Genomic DNA, 7,649 nt, shown 5'->3' on the forward strand with positions numbered 1-7,649 from the left:
TCTCTGGGGGGGCGCCGTGCGGCCTCCCGCTGTGTATAGATGGCTACGTGCGGCCCCCCGCTGTGTATAGATGGCTACGTGCGGCCCCCCGCTGTGTATAGACGGCGCCGTGCGGCCCCCCGCTGTGTATAGATGGCTACGTGCGCCCCCCGCTGTGTATAGATGGCTACGTGCAGCCCCCCGCTGAGTATAGATGTCGCCGTGTGGCCTCCTGCTGTGTATAGATGGCTACATGCGGTCTCCCGCTGAGTATAGATGGCACTGTGCGGCCTCCTGCTGTCTCTGGGGGGAGCGCCGTGCGGCATCTATACTCAGAAGGAGGCCGCACGTAGCCATCTATACACGTATACTCAGCAGGAGGCCGCACGTAGCCATCTATACGGTGCCATCTATACACAGCGGGAGGCCGCACGGCGCCATCTATACACAGCAGGAGGCCGCACGGCGCCATCTATACACAGCGGGAGGCCGCACGGCGCCATCTATACACTGCGGGAGTCTCAGTGCTTTGCAACAGCAGTCAATAAATTCTGCTTGACTAATTCTGAGCACCATAAAGTCTGGTTCGCTTCTAACCTGCTGTCTTCATTTTCAGCTTGCTGAATTCTAACTCATTTACTGTCATTCGAGACGATGCCTTTGCTGGTCTCTTTCACCTTGAATACCTGTAAGTGCTCCACTTAATGTCATATTTTTGATTCTGTTCTTCTTCATCTTTTGGCATGTGCAATTGTATGAGCAAGTATTCATATGAATTTATGACCTACTTAAACCTTGGAGCACCTTAAATTTTATTCAATCAAATTTTTTTCCAGTTTAAAACTATGGGACATATATGTGCCTTGGTCCTCAAAGGGTTTTTAAAGGGGCTGCAAACATAAATACGAAAAAGATAATTCAATTAGTGCTTTTTGTGTTCATTTAATTTTTATTTGAAGTCCATTTTTTTTATATACCTTGAAATTAAGCCCTACCCCATGGAATGAAGCCCTACCTACATGACATCTGAGAGCTACATGGATCCCGCTTTTGAGGTGCCTGTCCGTCACTACTATTCAGTTTTAGGGTCCACTCACTAAGCCATATATTCTCTCATGCAAGAGAATAGGGCCAATTATGCTAATGACACTCGGCTCAAACTCTGTCTGAGCTTCAACTGAGTGTGATCCGATTCTCTCACAGCACAGATATGGAGAAGATGGAGAACTTAATTCCTCCATCTTCTCCATAGTCTCTGTGAGTGTTCATCGGACTGCACTTGGATGACATCCGAGTGCAGTCCAGTGTTTTACGTGCACCCGTAGACTTGTATGGGTGCTCATGGTCCGAATATCAAATGAGATTATTTTCTCATGCCAATAATCGCAGATCTGCACTGTCCCATCGTATAACATAGGGCCGAGTCCTATCCGATAAAGCATCACATAGCATCGGCCGTGTTATACGACAGTGTGAGTGAACCCTTAGAGTCAAGGAATATTTACATGCAGATGATGATATTACTCTCCAAGTGTATATTTTTTAAGCGAGTTCATAGTAAATGCTTTGCCTTTTTGACATGTGATCAACTAAAGAACAAGAAAGATTTAGGACCTCCCCTATAGAGAAACGAAAAATAGTTTGGAGGACTTGCATGTCCTTTTTTATTTATTATGAAAAAATCATAAAAGATCCCGTTTTTTAACCATGCTGTGACTTTCTGCTGAGGGAGAGGGAGAGAGCTGCCCTATTCAGAGTCTGTAATAAGACCTGCTGACAAAAGTGTTGAAGATACAGTCTAATGTGAATTAACAATGAAACAAAGTTAATTTCACAAATGGCTTGTATTTTTTTTAATACAAACTTTTTTTGTCTTTACAGCTCCTTTAAAGGAAATCTGTCATCAGGTTTTTACCACCTAATCTGAGAGCAGCATAATGTAGGGTTAGAGGCACTGATTCCAGTAATATGTCACTTACTGGGCTGCTTAGTGTTGTTTTGATAAAATCATTGATTTGTCAGAAGGTAATTGACTAGTAAGTTCTGTAGGACCCCACCCCCATCACTGATCAGTAGATTTCTGTGTACACTGAGCATGGGCAGAAAGCTGCCAATCAGTGGTGTGGGCGGGGCTATACAGAGCGCAGCATTCAGAGAGCTGCTAGATCTGCAGCAGATAAAACGGTGATTTTCTCAAAATGACAACAAGCAGCTGAAAAAGTGACACATCGCTGGAATCAGGGTATCTGCCCCTATATTGTGCTGCTCTCAGATGGGGCAGCACAATTAATATTGTGCCAAATTAATTTCCCGTGAACTATCACATGATCTATCACAGGGGATCATGTGACATGTCACGTGATAAATCAGGTGTAGGGGGGGGCCCGCGCCTTGCTACTCTTAATCCACCCCTGATCAACCTCCAGGTAGAATTGTCTGTTGCAGTCCGGACGGTGCAGTACTGGGGCAGAGGAGAAGGCTTGCTTTAAGGAAAGAAAGGCCTCCTCAGCTTCGGGCGACCATGCCTTGTGATTTGCTCCCTTACGGGTGAGCGCAGATATGGGAGCTGTCCAGGAAGAGAAGTGCGGGATGAAGAGACGATAGTAATTGGCGAAGCCCAGGAATCGCTGAATCGCCTTCAACCCCTCCGGACGGGGCCACTTTAGGACAGCAGAGAGTTTCTCGGGATCCATTCGCAAGCCTGTCTGGGAGATAACATAGCCCAGGAATGGAAGAGAGGTCTGCTCGAAGAGGCACTTCTCGTATTTTGCATAGAGGTGATTCTGCCTGAGCCTAAGCAGAACCTGACGAACATCCCTCCGGTGTGTGGGAAGACCCGGAGAGAAGACCAAGATATTGTCCAGGTACACCACCACGCAGGAGTAAAGAAGATCACGGAAGATGTCGTTGACCAATTCTTGGAAGACGGCGGAAGCATTGCAGAGGCCGAAGGGCATCACACGGTATTCGTAGTGACCGTCCCGGGGTATTGAATGCCGTCTTCCACTCGTCTCCTTGACGGATCCGGACCAGGTTATACGCCCACACATAGATCCAGCTTGGAAAAGATCCTAGCACCCTTAAGGCGGTCAAACAACTCGGAGATGAGCGGCAGGGGGTATTTATTTTTGACCGTGATCTGATTGAGTCCTCTATAGTCTATACAGGGACGTAGCAAGCCATCCTTCTTTTTGCCAAAGAAGAATCCGGCTCCGGCCGGGGAGGTAGATTTCCGGATGAATCCCCTAGCCAGATTCTCCTCGATGTACTCCGACATGGCCCGGGTTTCGGCCGATGGCAACGGGTAAATACGCTCACGGGGCGGAGTGGCTCCGGGTACCAGGTCGATCGGGCAATCATATGGCCTATGAGGTGGCAGTGTCTCTGCTTCCTTTTTATCGAAGACATCTGCATAGGACCAGTAAGGTGCCGGTAAACCGGGGAGATTAGCCGGGGTGAGTGGAGGGCGAACCGGGCGGACAGGAACCAGGTCCCATGGCACTCCTGACCCCAACGGAGAACCTCGCCGGATTGCCAATTCAGCATGGGTTCATGTCTCTGCAGCCAGGGTAGACCCAGCAATAGGGAGTGAGAGAGTCCGGACAGCACATGGAAGGAGATCTTCTCAGAGTGCAGCATTCCCACCTGCAGGGTTATAGGCTCAGTGACGAGCAGGATGGATACCGGAAGATGTCCTCCATCCACGGCGGCGACAGCCAATGGTTCAGCCAGAGGTTTGGTGGGGATGTGATATCTCTCTACCAGGGACTGGGAAATGAGGTTCCCAGCAGCTCCGGAATCTAGGTGTGCAAGTTCAAAATAGCGGTTCTCTCCCCAGGAGATAGAGACAGACAAAGTCAGGGAAGGAGAGGATTTACTTTTGCCTAGGATGACCTCTCTGAGCGGTCCTAGACATTGGCGTTTCCCGGCCTCACCGGGCAGGAACGGATGAAGTGCTCCTTACTGCCACAGTAGAAACAGCTCCCCTCGGTACGGCGAGACTCTTGGCGAGATTCGACCATCTTAGTCTGGTCGACCTGCATAGGTTCGGGTGAGCGTGCCCGGGAAGTGGCTGATTGAGAGACAGATCTCTGGAAGGTAGGAGCCAGACGAGGAAATCTTCGCTCCCGGGTAGTCTCTTTAGCATGCTCAAGGAAACGGATATCAATCCGGGTAGCTAGCGACACCAGGTCATCCAGGGTGGTAGGAATGTCCCGTTCAGCTAACTCGTCCTTAATCCGACCAGAAAGGCCCTCCCAGAAGATGGACACCAGGGCCTCGTTGTCCCAGGCGAGCTCAGAAGCGAGGGTACGGAACCGTATGGCATATTGGCCCACGGTGAGACTCCCTTGGCGGATACGAAGCAGAGAGGAGGCTGAAGAGGTTTTTCGTCCAGGTTCTTCGAAGACTTTCCGTAAAGCAATGAGGAAAGACGGCAGATCGGACACCAGGGGATCCCCTCTCTCCCACAGGGGATTCAGCCATGCCAGGGCTTCTCCAGAGAAGTGGGACATGATGAAGGCCACCTTGGCACGATCGGAGGAAAACTGGTGTGCCAAAAGTTCAAAGTGCAAGGTGCACTGATTTATGAAACCCCGAGCTAGCGCGGGGTCGCCTCCGAAACGAGGAGGTGCAGAAAGCCGGGGGCCGGGGCTGGATGCATTGGCACTGGTGGGCAGCGGCGCTGCTGGAGCAGGAGTCATACGAGTCGCGGCAGACGTAGGTGGAACATTCAGTGTGTCCAGGCAGGAGTTGACACTCCGCAGGTAGTTTAGGATGGTTTCCTGTTGGGATCTCTGACGGGAAACCTCCTGGAATAGGTCAGAGAGCGAGGGAGCTTGGGTGCCACCGGGTTCCATGGCCCGAGAAAACTGTTACGGGTCCGGGTGGTGGAACCTCTGTGCTGTGGTGCAAGGAGGGACCCAGAGGGGTGTGACTAAGTATCAACCCGGACCGACCCTGGTCGTATGGCGGCTGACGACTCCGTGACCAGGGAGGGACCGAGCAGAGGGACCAGGTGCTGCTCTGGGGACGACCTTGTAAGATAGCAGGTGACTCCCACGGGTCAGATGGCTGGGACTGACCTGCATAGCAGATGACACAGCAGGCAGGCTGACGAGTGGTCCTGGAGGATGGACGGGTAGGCTGTCAGGTGGTCACGGCAAGTGACAGGCAGAAGTCTCTAGATGGACGGTCTGGTAACAGGCTGGTAACAGGCGAGCACTCCCAGGTGAGCGGGCTGACAGACACGGAAGGTAACAGGCAGGTAACAGGCTAGTGCTCCCAGGTGAGCGGGCTGACAGACACGGCAGGTAACAGGCGGGTGCTCCCAGGTGAGCGGGCTGACCGACAAGGCACTTAACAGGAAGGTTACAGGTGAGCGCTCCCAGGTGAGCAGGCTGACAGACACGGCAGGTAACAGGTGGGTGCTCCCAGGTGAGTGGGCTGACGGACACGGCAGGTAACAGGCGGGTGCTCCCAGGTGAGCGGACTGACAGACAAGGCAGGTAACAGGCAGGTAACAGGTGAGCTCTCCTAGGTGAGCGGGCTGACAGACACGGCAGGTAACAGGCAGGTAACAGGCGAGCGCTTCAGGTGAGCGGGCTGGCAGACTCGGCAGGTAACGGGCAGATAACAGGCTGGCAGACAGGACGAGGAGTCAGGCTAGCTGCGGAACCTGAGGGTTGAAGCAGAGATAAGTAACACTGTGCAACATCTTTGCTCAGGCACCTCCATTTTGGAGGAGGTGCCCTATATATGGGAGGACCCTCAGCTATTGGCCGGGGACTCCTTAGGACGGCGCGCACGGCCCCTTTAAGAGGGGGGGAGCGCGCGCGCCCTAAGCACAGTGCCCTGGGGACTGTGCGCGCCGACAGCAGGAAGAGAAGGAGAGCGGGGAGCGCGGGGAGAGAGGAGGAGAGAGGGACGGCGTCTCTGCCTGGCAGGAGGCAGAGACGCCGATGCTCCAAATTGTGTTCCACAATCAGAGATGACTTCATCTGGAACCTCATGAAGATGAAACACATTTTAAATTACAAGATCAGCAGACTCTTTAGCAGAAGGTAAACCAGTGCAGGGGACAACGTGCTGCTTTGGTGAGTCGGTCCATCACTACTAGGATTGAACTCTTTCCCTTTGAAACTGGTAGTTCCACAATAAAGTCCATAGATATAGAGCCCCAAGGACAAGATGGGATTTTCAGAGGCTGCAATAATCCCATTGGTGATGTGTGGGGAATTTTATATATGGCACAGGTACTACAGAAAGATACATATTGTTTAATATCTTTTTGGCAAGTGGGCCACCAAACGAAACGAGACCTAAATTCTTGCGTTTTTTTAATTCCTTTGGGTCCTACTAACTTGGAGTCATGGATTAGTTTTAATACTTTAAGTCTCACAGTTTCTGGAACATAGATGCAATGATTATGAGTCCATACTTTATTTTGAAAGGTAAGAGATATATCATCTGGTGGATGCAGAAGAATTGGGTCTGTCTCGGATGCTTTCCCTTTATCTTCTAGCAAATCTTTGTTATGGATCACCCCCAGGAAGTTGGACTCAGGCAGAATAGTTGTTGGTGGTGCTGCTGTAGAAGGATCTTTGGAGAAGATCCTAGATAAAGCATCAGCCTTACCATTACGGGAGCCAGGTCTGTAAGCGATAGCAAAGTTGAATCAGTTAAGAAAGAGACCCCATCGAGCTTGGCAGGGGGACAAACATTTGGCAGACCTGATGAATTCAAGGTTACAATGGTCAGTTAGAACAACAATTTGTGCACTGCTCCTTCTATATGATGTCTCCAGTCCTTGAAAGCAGCAATGATAGCTAAGAGCTCTTTGTTCCCCACATCACAATTCTTCTCTGACATGGTCAAACTTGTGGAGATATAGGCACAAGGATGTAGCAAATCTTTTGTTCCTGTTCTTTGTCATAGAATGGCCCCTATTACACCGTCTGATGCATTCACTTCTACAATAAAGGCATGTTCAGGATTGAGATGAAACAGTATAGCAGCTGTGGTGAATAGTGTTGAGCCACCCCCGTAGTGTTCGGGTTCGGTTCGGTTCGTCGAACACCGGGATGTTCGAGGAACTGTTCGTCGAACTGTTCGTCGAACACCTTAGAACACCGTCGAACACCGTTAAAACCAATGGCAGGCAAACAAAAACACATAGAAACACATAGAAAACACCTGCCGCTGCCATCCAGCCTCTCATCCCGCAGACACTGAGAAGCGCAGGCTTGCTTGCGCTGCTCAGCGTCTCTCTGTGACGACATCCAGATGAGCCGAGTTCATGTCCAATGAACTCGGCTCACCTCATGCACGTCACTGACAGCGTGGGAAAATTCTCACGCTGAAGCGGTGAGTGCAGGAGAATTCTCCCACGCTGTCAGTGACGTGCATAAGGTGAGCTCATGTCCAATGAACTCAGCTCACCTCCTGCACGTCACTGACAGCGTGGGAGAATTCTCCTGCACTCAGCGCTTCTCAGTGTCTGCGGGATGAGAGGCTGGATGGCAGCGTTCTGCTGCGGTCCAGCCTGTCATCTCGATGTAGCAGAGCTGAAGCTGTCGTGGGAACCATGGAAAGGTAAGGATGAGGTTGCTTTATTATTTTTCTTTTATTGCAGGAGATCGTTGGCTTCAGCTGGAATGGGCGTGATGGTA

The sequence above is a fragment of the Phyllobates terribilis genome, unplaced genomic scaffold (assembly GCF_046119375.1).
Source record: "Phyllobates terribilis strain yellow unplaced genomic scaffold, ASM4611937v1 Scaffold_1__5_contigs__length_1240528914, whole genome shotgun sequence".
In the NCBI taxonomy this organism is placed as follows: Eukaryota; Metazoa; Chordata; class Amphibia; order Anura; family Dendrobatidae; genus Phyllobates; species Phyllobates terribilis.